The following is a 12,845-nucleotide window of genomic DNA, read 5'->3' as shown; positions in this document are numbered from 1 at the left end:
TGTATATGTACAACTTGAATGTTGTACTCATATATATATATAGGGAGGAACTACATGTTCAATAATATAATGCTTATCATCACTTGAGACTCTCTTATGTGTTGTGGATGTACAATTTTAATGCAATTATATATAATCAGTAATTACATGGGCGGTGTCATAGTGAAGAAGTAGGGTTTTCATTTTTAAAGGGCCGACTGATATTAGTAAAAGAAGTGGGGTTTGGCTAACTATAAAGATTAGTTGGGATCCACTACTTATGGAATAATGATTTAAAAAGAGAAAAATAAAGTAATGTGGTTGTTTTTGTCATTTCCATTATAAAGTTACACTTTTTACCTTTGTTGTGTTGTAGCTTGTATTATTGAAGCCATTTGTGGCAACAAGCGGGTACCCATGATGATACGTTGTTCTTCCCCTACAATAAACGCATTAAGTGGATATACAGTTATGATGAACAACTTATGCACACGCTTTACTATAAAAGAAGCGACCTCCATCAAGATCATCTTCTTACTTCTTACGTTCATCTTGCAATGAAATAGAATGAAACACTTAAAGCTTGTGTGACAAAGAACTACCGGGTCCATGCACATTTTAGAAAGATTCCCAAAGCGAGTCTTAGAATAAGAGTCTATTTTTATAGTAGTTGAAAAAGAGTTGTTCCACCCATATTCCCATTCCCATTGTACATGTATACGTTATCTAAAATCAAAAAGATAATATTTAGGAATATTAATAAAAGTTTTAATCAATAACCAAGTTTTTATATTTTACAAAATGATCATGTTATCCTAAATGAGGTCATTCCGGATAAAAATATATAGTGTATTTTTTTCTTATTGGCACCAAAAACTTTGTACTTATGTTTGAAATATTTATTCCGAAGTGTCTAAAATCACTATTTGATGGATCGGTAGAACATCAACATGCGACTGAGAAGGTGGTTGGATGTATTGAAGGATTACGACTGCGAGATTTTATACCATCCAGAGAAGGCCAACGTGGTGGCCGATGTCTTGAGCCGTAAGGCGGCAAGTGCTCCGATTAGGGATGTTTGTTTGAGGATGATGGTGATTTCCCCCTTGTTGGATATGATCAAGGAGGCCCGAGTAGAGGGTTTGAAGAGAGAAAATTGAAAGTTAGAGTGGATTCGGAGTCAGATTCCCTTGTTTGCTCGGGATGGTCGGGGTCTTTTTGACACAGTGTGGCTAGGTGTGGGTATCGACATCTTGGGGAGTGAGACAGAAGATTTTGGAGGAGACACACAAGTCCAAGTTCTTTATACATCCGAGGGGTACAAAAATGTATAGAGACCTGAGACTGAGTTACTTGTGGCCCTACATGAAGTGGGAGATCGCCTGGTTTGTGGAGCGTTGCTTGACCTGCAGGAAGGTCAAGGCCGAACATCAGCGGCCTTATGGCAAGGTTTAGCCGCTACCTATTGCCATGTGGAAATGGGAAGAGATCACCATAAACTTCATCACAAAGTTACCGAGGACGGCGAGAGGCGTGGATTCTATTTGGGTCATTGTGGACAGATAGACGAAGAGTGCCTATTTTATTCCGATCTCCGAGAGTATCTCTGTTGATAAATTAGCAGATATTTATGTGTGAGAGGTGGTGGTTAGGAACAGGGTGCTAGTATCGGTAGTCTCTAATCGGGATGTTCGTTTTACATCCAGGATTTGGAGGAAGTTCCATGAAAAGTTGGGAACTCAGTTACATTTCAGCATCGCGTATCACCCCCAGACAGACTGCCAGAGTGAACGGATGATTCTAACACTCGAAGATATGCTACGGGTATGAGTACTGGACTTCGGATGGAGTTGGGATACATACCTCCTACTAGCAGAGTTTTCATATAACAATAAGTATCATGCCGGTATCGACCGACCCCCGTTCGAGATGTTGTATGGTCAGAGGTGCAAGACTCCCGTATATTGGGGCGAGGTATGGCATCGAGTCATGCGGAGCACCGAGGTGGTGCTTAAGACCACTGAGTTGATTCAATAGGTACGTGACAGGCTGCGATTCGTGCAGAGCCGTCAGAAAATATATGCTGACCGGCACCGATTGGATATCGAGTTTCAGGTGGGAGATTTTTGTATTGCTGAAGGTGTCACAATGGAAGGGAATCATTAGGTTTCGGAAGAGGGCAAGTTGGGACCCCGATTTATTGGTCCGTTTAGGATTTCTGCCCGAGTCGGCAAGGTTGCTTGTCGATTGGACCTTCTGAATGAGTTGAGTCGGATCGATAAAACCTTCCATGTGTCCCAGCTTCGGAAGTGTGTCACTGATGAGACTGCAATTATCTCCTTAGACAACATTCAGGTAGATGAGAGCCTAAATTATATTTGAGAGATCCATTGCAGTTTTGGATAAGAAGACTAAGGTTCCTCATAACAAGGAAGGAAGCTGGTGAAGGTGCAATGACAACACCGAAAAGGCTTCGAATGGATATAGGAGCCGGAGGATGAGATACGAGAGCATTACCCAGATCTGTTTGCATCTGTGTACTTCGAGGACGAAGTCTACTCCAAGTGGGGGAGAGTTGTAACACTCAAAATCAGGTAATTACTCTTTACACCCTTGAATTAACAAAAAATAGCATAATGGTCCCTCAAGTACGCTGGGCGTACTCTAGGAGTATGCTTAGCGTACTAAGCATGAATGAACGCAGAGGGTCAGCATGTACGTTGGGCGTACATGACGGGCATGTAAACCCTAATTTTCGTACTTAAGACCTATATAAGCATCCATATCTCATTTAAGCTTTACCCTAACCAGCCTCCTTCACCCTTAAACATCCCTGAAACCCTATAATCATTAGAGTGTGTGTTCTTGAGCTTGTGTGTGTTATAATTTCATCTTCTTGGTGTGTTAGCTACAAAGGAAAGGAGAAATCAAGATTGAACAAGGAAGGGCTTCTGGATCTTGCATTTTGAGCAACTTAGGAAGCTTGAGGGGGTAAAAAGATTTCTCATAGGTCATCATTGTCATTTCTAGACGTATCCCTTTTTATGTTCATAGATCATCTCTTGAGAATTTGAGTAACTCCAGAGCTTAGGAAGAGTAGATCCGAGGTCCCTTGACTCATTCATACCATAAAAATGGAGGCTTGATGGGTGTTTTGACCTCATGCATGGATTAAGACACTTGGAAAGGTATTAATGGGTGGTTGGGAGCATATGGAACATGAAAAGGCATAAAGTTGCCTACTTTATGCCTTAGGACATCTTAATGGACTCAGATCTAAAGTTGGATGTTGAAGTCCCAAGGATTAAGCACTAAATGGTCATTTATACATGTCATATTAGTACGTTGCGCGTAGCAGCATGTACGCAGCGCATACTGACTAAGACACTAGTAATTTTAGCGTATTGGAGTGGTACGCTGGATGTAAGCACCCTAGTGGGTTTTGGGCTTTGTGTGGGCTTGTAAGCCCTTTGGGCCTTCTTTAGTTTTGGGCCTGGTCATAATTTGGGTTGGTGGTCCGACTAATTTGTTTTGGGCCATGGTTGTTTGGTTGTGCCTTATTAGGCCATATGGCCCATTAATAGTTTTGGACATGGACTTTGGGCCCATTAGCAAGGGGAGACTTTTTGGGCCATTGTGAAAGGACTTGGGTTTAGGTAATTGGGTCCTACAATTATATTGTGTTTAACCCTAATTTAAGGTTAACAGTATTACTGTTCAGCGCTGGTGGTTTCGGATTATTAGACGGGCAGCTTTCGGGTTCAGCAGACTAAGGTGAGTCTCCTCACCATACCAATGGGTCGAAGGCACCAAGGCCAGCCCATTATGTGTTATGTGGAATGCTAGTTGATTACGTTATGTGTTATATGGTAGCTATCCTTGTGATACTAGTATGGAAGACCCCGAGGGGTTCCTGTGTTAGTAGATTAAGACCATGTAGGGGTTCCTATGACATTCAGTGTAAGACCTTGGAGGGTTTCCATGATATCCTAGTATGTTTGCATGTTTAGTTTGTATGATATTTCTATGTCTAGGGAAGACCATGTGGGGATTCCCATGGCAGGTAGTTAAGATCATGTAGGGATTCCCATGGCAGATAGTAAGACTATGTGGGGGTTCCTATAGTAGTGGGTTAAGACCACATGGGAGTTCCAGTGGGATTGGTATAAGACCTTGGAGGGTTTCCATGACATCCTAGTATGTTTGCATGTTTAGTTTGTATGATATTTCTATGTCTAGGGAAGACCATGTGGGGATTCCCATGGCAGGTAGTTGAGACCATGTAGGGATTCGCATGGCAGATAGTAAGACCATGTGGGGGTTCCCATGGTAGTGGGTTAAGACCACATGGGAGTTCAAGTGGCACTGGTATAAGACCTTGTAGGGTTTCCATGACATACTTATATGTTATGTGCATGGCTTATGTAGCTTATATGATTGATATGGTTTATGTGTTTATATAGATTGTGTGGGGTATGTTATGGGGAACTCACTAAGCATTAGCTTACAGTTTGTTGATTGTTTCAGGTATTTCAGGAGATAAGGGCAAGGGCCCGACTTGATGGCGCGGCATGCACTCTCTGGCGTTTTAGTTGGGACACTCTGATGTTTTTGAATAATTTATTTGATGTTATGATTTTTGAAAAACAAATGTAGTTGAAATATTATGTTTTATGAGAATGATTTCGTTATTTAAAATGAAAAAATTTATTGAAAATTTGGGATGTTATACCAAAGCGCTCAGAAACACCTTCTTTTAGCACACAAGCCTCAACTAGGGTTAGGGTTTCATGGAAGGGGTGTTAGAGGGTAGAGTCTGAGAATGGAGTGGATTTGGGGGAGTTAAGAAGCTTAAATAGGGCTCAAACCATGAAAATAGGGTTTGGGCGCTAATTGTGTATGCTCAGCTTACTCAGGGTGCCTCAGTATGCCCAACGTACTTCGCTTTGTATGCCCATTGTACTAAGCATAACCCATAATTGACCAAACTTCAAACGGGCATAACTTCTTTGTTCTAACTCCGATTCTAACGTTTTTTATAGCCACGAAAAGGTAACGAGAATCTCTGCACTTCTATCAACTCATCCTTGGCTTAGAACTTTCCAAAAAAAAAAAAATCCAAAATTAATAAAAACTCGAACTGACACTTTACCAAAATACCCTTGGGCGCCAGAACAAATACCGAACTCTCGAATCATCCAAATTACATTACCCACATCCAAGTGGGTCTAAATATATTTTCCTTAAAGGCCCTAAGCTTGATGATACTTGAGACATCCCCCTCTGGCACGTATCATAATATTGTCCGCTTTGAGCCACTCGGCACGAGGACTTCCCAGGGGGTCACCCATCCTGGTACTACTCCCGCCCGAGCACGCTTAACTGCAGAGTTCTTATGGGATCTGCTGCCCTCACGTCTTTAAAACGCGTTGTGATAGGGAAGGTATCCACACACCTTATAAGGAATGCTTAGTTCTCCTTCCCAGCCGATGTAGGTTCAGGTGCAACCCACCGTCACCCCCCATTATAGGGTTCGACGTCCCCGTCGAACACATCGACCCGTACCCTAGCTCTGATACCATTTGTAACACCCCCCTCTGGCACGTATCACAATATTTTCCGCTTTGGGCCACTCGACACGAGGACTTCCCAGGGGGTCACCCATCCTGGTACTACTCCCGCCCGAGCACGCTTAACTGCAGAGTTCTTATGGGATCTGCTGCTCTCACGTTTTTAAAACGCGTTGTGATAGGGAAGGTATCCACACACCTTATAAGGAATGCTTAGTTCTCCTTCCCAACCAATGTGGGTTCAGGTGCAACCCACCTTCACCCCCTATTATAGGGTTCGACGTCCCCGTCGAACACATCGACCCGTGCCCTAGCTCTGATACCATTTGTAACACCCCCCTCTGGCACGTATCACAATATTGTCCGCTTTGGGCCACTCGGCACGAGGACTTCCCAGGGGGTCACCCATCCTGGTACTACTCCCGCCCGAGCACGCTTAACTGCAGAGTTCTTATGGGATTTGCTGCCCTCACGTCTTTAAAACGCGTTGTGATAGGGAAGGTATCCACACACCTTATAAGGAATGCTTAGTTCTCCTTCCCAACCGATGTGGGTTCAGGTGCAACCCTGATACCAAAGGTGGGTTGCACCTGATCCTACATCGGCTTGGAAGGAGAACAAAACATCTCCTTATAAGGGGTGTAGATACCTTCCTTGTCACAATGCGTTTTAAAGCCGTGAGGGCAGCAGATCCCATAAGAACTCTGCAGTTAAGCGTGCTCGGGCGGGAGTAGTACCAGGATAGGTGACCCCCTGGGAAGTCCTCGTGCCGAGTGGCCCAAAGCTAGGCCTGTCAATTCGTGCAGTCGTTTCGTGTATTTGCGTAACACGACACGACACGAATTGTTTTTTCATAACCCGAAAACGACACGACACGACGTCGTGTTTTTTTTTTCTAACACGAACACGAATTTATTAAAAACCCGACAAACACGACTTACACGACAACACGACAAAAGTAGCATAAAATTTTCTTTTTTTAATTAATTCATGTTTAAAAAACGACAAACACGACAACACGATAAAATAACAAAAAAAACACCAATATCCTCAAATTAATACATGCTTAAAATGAGAAACACGCCAAAAAAAACATAAAATGGTACTAAACGTCCTCAACTTTTGTATCCTTGTTATCCATTTGCATGACATCATCGGTAAGTTCTTCTAAAGATAACTCTTCATCACCTACAAAATAAAAAACATAACATAAAATTAATAAAAAAAAGTTAATTAATACAAGAAATTCAAATTTTCAGAAAGTAACAAAAAGAAATACCTTTAGTTGCAAACAACCAATCTTTGGTACAAATTATAGCCTCAACAATGTCATGCTTCAAAGAACTTCGATATTGATTAAGAACACGACCACCATTACTAAATGCAGATTCGGATGCTACAGTAGAGACCGGGATGCTTAAAATATCCCGAGCCATACAAGCAAGCTCTGGATAACGATATTGATGTGCTTTCCAAAAAGATAGAATATCTAAATCCTCATCTATGTCACTTCTTGGCTCATCTAAGTACATCTCCAACTGTGACTTCTGAAGTTGTGAACTCCTGTGAAAAAAAAAATTATTAAAAGGAATAAAATTATACATTAAGTTAAGATCATAAAATATTTAATAAGTAGTTTTTTTACCTTTAACATCTCTCTCGTGCTTTTACTAAACACCGTGTCACTTTTCTTCACATGCACAACCTTTCTTGAATCACCCCTTGATATTGTTGAACTTTTACAAGATACGTGTGAATCAAGAACGTACTCTTTAAAGAGATCAAATAATCTCTCCCTTACACGATCAATGTGTTCAAAATATTTGCTTCCGTATAGTTTTTTATAAATAAACTCAACGTACTGTATTTTATAACGGGATCCAAAACTGCAGCCATTGCCAAAATCACACTATACTCGGACCAATACTTTGAAAACTTCTCATACATTTTCGAAGCCATTTCCTTCATAAACTTATCTGAACTTACCATTTCTTCTTTTAAAGTTTTTTCAACCATAGAAACAGAAGGAAAATATAAGTTTGCTGTGGAGTATTTGTTTCCAGAAAAGATGCACGTAACTTCATAAAAAACCTCCAAGAATCTAAAAATCTTTTCTAATTTACCCCATTCATCATGAGTTGGGCAATCCAAATAATTAGAATCGCCAAGTGCTAAATGAAAGAAAGCACGTCGATAAAATAAAGCACTTTCAATCATAAGATAAGTGGCATTCCATCGGGTTGGAACATCTTGACGCAAACCTGTTTTTGGATTCAAATTGACATATTTAACACAATCAATAAATTTCTTTCTCCTTGCTTGAGAACCCTTCACATACTTGATAGACTCTCGTATTTTAACGATCCCTTCATCAATAGCCTTCAAACCATCTTGCACAACCAAATTTAGCACATGAGCACAACACCGAATATGAAAATAATCACCATTACTACGAAGAGCACCTTCATTGCACAATTGACCTTTTAGTAGATTGACAAAAGTATCATTACTTGATGCATTGTCTAATGTGATAGTAAACAATAACGTGGAAATCGTTTCTGTTAAGCATACACCACTATGTGGGGGTGGCATATATTGAAAGCTTAAAATTCTTTTTTGCAATTTCCACTCCTCATCAATGAAGTGACAAGTCACACACAAAAAACCATCCGTATTAATTGAAGACCACAGATCAGAAGTTAAAGAAATTCTACCCTGGTTTAACTCCAGTAATTTCTTAAGTCTGATGTTTTTCCCTGTTAAACAGGCTCACAACATCTGAATTAGCTGTGTTTCTAGTATAAGTGACAACATTTTCATTTAAGTACCGAAATACTTCTCTAATCCCCTCATACTCCACAAATTTAAAAGGTAAATCATGCTTGACAATAGCTTCACTCACAAGCTCACGAAATTTTTCGGGTTTAAAAACTGTGGAATTCATAGACATTGAACCACCAGATTTTGAAATAAGTAGTTGTGCTATGTCACCGTTATCTCTCCTAGGACACTTTTTTATGTGACCTCGCAAGCTTCCTGTTCCAGTTTTTGTTTCACAGATGTATCTTTTTGAGCATCTCTTACATTTTGCCCTTTCCCTTCCATCATTACCAATCGGAAGTCTTTCAAAAAACTTCCATACCTTCGACCATCGTTCTCTTTCTGATTTGACATGAACTTCTTCACCTTCTATTTTAACATCTACATCAACCACATCGATGTCATCTTCTTCAAGGTCAACATCCTTCAAAAAAAAGTATAATATTTAGGTATGTAATGAATTGGACGAGTAGTAAACTTGATGAAATTCAATAAGTTAAATTGGTAGTAAAAATACCTGTGGAGCCACAACTACAGCAGCTTCTATTGTTGAATCAAGCTTTGCCTTCTTCATAACTACAACAGGTTCTGCTGGTTCTATATTATCTGGACAGAAACAAATAACAGGTTCTATATTATCTGGACAAAAAGAAATAACAGAAAGAAATCTGAACATAAAGAAATAACAGATTTAAAGCTTAAATAACAGTTAATGAAATAACTGGTTCTGCTGCACAATGCACATATACATATAATTATCTATACGAAAAACATAATCATTACTGAAATAACAGAAAGAAATAACATATTCAAAGCTTAAATAACAGATGCAAAGCATAAATAACAGTTAATGAAATAACATGTTCTGTTGCATCCATGTTCTTGAGAAAAAAACACAACCACATGTTCTTGAGAAAAAAACACAACCACATAATTTGTAGATAGAAGGTAATATGTTAAGCTTGAGTTTGGAAAGAAGGTTTAAGGTATTTTGGGGATAATCAGTGTAAAAGCAATAATGGCGGTAAAAGTCAAGCTTGGTTCTGTTCCTTCCTGTGTGTTCTGATTTATTGCAAATCACACAGCAAGAAATTTTGACCGATAATTAGGGTTTGATCAATAACAAGGAATCACAGAATGGTTTGATCGATAATAATGGCAGTAAAAATCAAGCGGAAAATCAAAAAATATAGCTATATAATCGATAACCTAAACTAAAAAGGAACACAAAGAAAGGAATTTTGATGGATGAAAAACATTACCGTGATGATTGTCGATTGATGAAGAAAAATAGAAATCGCCCAGTCGCTAGTCGCTACCGTGAACTTGTGATGAAGGAATCGGCCAATCGATATCTTATGACTTCTGATTTCTGAAGAGCTAAGTCGGTCGATGTGCTCTACAGTGTTTGTGCTCGAATTAGGGTTTGATCGATAACAAGGAACAACAATCTACGCTTGAAATTTATAATCGTAGTCCGTAGATGGAGATTGAAGAGTCGATCTGTCGATGGAATATGAATCGGAAGTCGGAAGAGTGAAGATGAACCGAGGGAACTTTTATTGGAACTTTATAAAGTCATTAAACCAAAAGACGCTTCACTTAAACGTGTGTGTGTGTGTGTGTGTATATATATATATATATATATATATATATATATATTCAAATATATTATTTAATAAAAGCATAAGTCGGTTGTATCTCGTGTCAAACTCGTTTTTATTGTCGTGTTATATGTGGGCTTTTAATCGTGTTTGAGTCGTGTTACTTTCGTGCCAATTTCGTGTTAATTTCGTGCCGTTTTTTTAACACGAACACGACACGACACGGCGTCGTGATTTTTTTTCCTAACACGAACACGACACGAACACGAATTCGAATTTCAATTTCGTCCCAATTTCGTTTCGTGTCGTTTTTTCTTGTCGTGTCGTGGCATGTTTTAAAAGGCCTACCCAAAGCAGACAATATTGTGATACGTGCCAGAGGGGGATGTTACAAATGGTATCAGAGCTAGGGCACGGGTCGATGTGTTCGACGGGGACGTCGAACCCTATAATGGGGGGTGAAGGTGGGTTGCACCTAATCCTACATCGGCTTGGAAGGAGAACAAAACATCTCCTTATAAGGGGTGTGGATACCTTCCTTGTCACAATGCGTTTTAAAGCCGTGAGGGCAGCAGATCCCATAAGAACTCTGCAGTTAAGCGTGCTCGGGCGGGAGTAGTACCAGGATGGGTGACCCCCTGGGAAGTCCTCGTGCCGAGTGGCCCAAAGCGGACAATATTGTGATACGTGCCAGAGGGGGGTGTTACAATACTCGATCTTCGGGTCACCACTCCCATATAGGAAACGATTCGGAATAGGGCGTTACAACTCTCCCGCACTTAACTTAGATTTCATCCTCGAAATCACTTCTTACCACCCTCATGAGAACCAAAATTCTGAACAAAACGTTCTAGTGCTACAAAAATCACTGAACCCATAGTTGTGTTGGATTAGGTATCTAAGCCCATAAATATAATTGGTATGTACTTGATTTGATAGTATCATGGTCCTTTTAGGTTGTCTTCACTCTAGCAACTTGATAGGATGATTTTTGGAGAGAGAGGTTGAATTTATTATTTGGAATAATAAATTGATTTATTAATGTATTATGAAAATAATATATTAATTAGAAATCATGTTATTTAATTAGTATTTAATCGAAATTTATTTGAAAATAATTTTGGGATTGAAGGAACTGATTAAAGGAATAGTGGCTGTTTTACAAACCATTGATAGTTGTGAAACTAGGCTATTGGACTCCTTAGATGGGAGTCCATGGGATGCTTAAGCCTTAAGTAGGAAATTAGGGTTTCCTCCAACAAACCCTAGTAGCCCTCAGCTATATAAGACCCTACCTCATAGGATTTTTGGTCAATGCTTGTTGCTACAAACACTAGCCTAAATTCTTAGAGTATTCCCTTCTCTCTCCTCTCATCCTCTTGCTAGTGGTGTTTGTAAGACATTAAAGGTGTCACATTTGAGGCACTAAGCTTTTAAGAGTCAAGGATGTACAGGGTTTCTTGTTATTGCTACATAACAAGTGAGGTAAACTTCTAAACCCTAATTATATGTAGATTTCGATTTATATTTGCTAGATCCAGGGTTTTGCTTTGGTACTCAATTTGTATGTTCAACTAGTGAAAAACTTAGATCCAAAGCAATTAGGGTTGCATGAACACATAGGTTGTAGTTATGCTCAAAACCCTTCAGTGGTATCAGTGCCCAAGATGTTTTTCAGTTGAATTTGATTCATATGTGAATTGTCCAAACGAGGAGAGAACATATTCATCAATCTGTTCATAAAACTCGACGAGTTTATAGTGGAACTCGACAAGTTGACTTGTCAGATCCCTGATTTTTCAATTTTGATATCTTGGTTTGATTAGGATAATTACCTTAATTCGTTTTTATTGCTTAAATATGAATTTTCTGAAAGGTAATTTGATATCCTTATCATAATTAAAGGATTTGGTTAAATTTTTTGATAAATATAAGATTAGTCTGTTAATTTAAAATTTAACCTAGTATTTTTGAATAGTTTAAAAATACACCCTCATGGATTTTATTAATAAATTAATTAAGTGTTTAAATAAAACACAATTAATAAATCCATAAAATGGTTTAAATTTAATTAAATTAAAAGTTTAGTTCATTAAAAGATTATACCTTGGTATTTTAAATGTTTAAAATACACCCTTATACTATATAAAATTAGAATTATAATATTATATATGTATAAGAAAAGTTAGTCTTACCGTTAGTAGGCCTCATTCACGAAGTTGGTCTATAAGGAGTGTTTAAGGAAGCGGCCTATAAAATGACTGCCATTGGGTATTCATTCTTACCCACCACACTCTTGACTAGTGGAGGGTCGTTAGTTGAATGTGTAAGATAGGACACTAAACTCTCATTAAAAGTATAATCAATTGTAAAGTAACTAAACACTTTTATAAAATTCCAAATCTTAGTTACTTTAGGAAAAATGTGAATTTGATGCTAACCCATGAAATTTCACATTGCACCTTATTGGTCGTTAATGGAGCATGTGTAGTTAACCGACACACTAATATTGGACCAATATTGTTGGCAATGGGTGTCTCGTAAATTACAGTTGAGTCAATGGAGCGTGTGTGGTTAACCGACACATTGATTGGATGATAAATGACATCAAGAATACCAAGCTAATTTGCATGGTTATTCACATCTCGTTTGTGATCCTCAGTATCTCAGTTACAAAGTGAGAGCATAATCGAGATTAAACATGCCATTAAATAGTTCAATGAATCTTAAAAGATCTAGGAATTCCATCTAAAACCTAATTCATTTTTTTAATTTTGCTTTAGTGGTGGAATTGGTAATTTGTCATTTACCTACCCTCAAATAATTTACAATTGGATTACGGCGTCCCTCTTCTGAATTGTGAATTATTGTG

At 38.8% G+C, this 12,845-nt stretch overlaps 1 pseudogene; it reads right to left on the bottom strand.

Moving 5' to 3' along the window:
• Window positions 1–5,607: 5,607 nt before the first annotated feature.
• Window positions 5,608–5,725, bottom strand: LOC145027779 (5S ribosomal RNA; annotated as a pseudogene).
• Between the last annotated feature and the right edge of the window lie 7,120 nt (window positions 5,726–12,845).

This window comes from Lactuca saligna, chromosome 1 (assembly GCF_052625555.1).
Source record: "Lactuca saligna cultivar CGN05327 chromosome 1, ASM5262555v1, whole genome shotgun sequence".
Taxonomy (NCBI): Eukaryota; Viridiplantae; Streptophyta; class Magnoliopsida; order Asterales; family Asteraceae; genus Lactuca; species Lactuca saligna.
The sequence above is the reverse complement of the archived record's forward strand: the minus strand, read 5'-3'. Positions and strand labels throughout refer to the sequence as shown.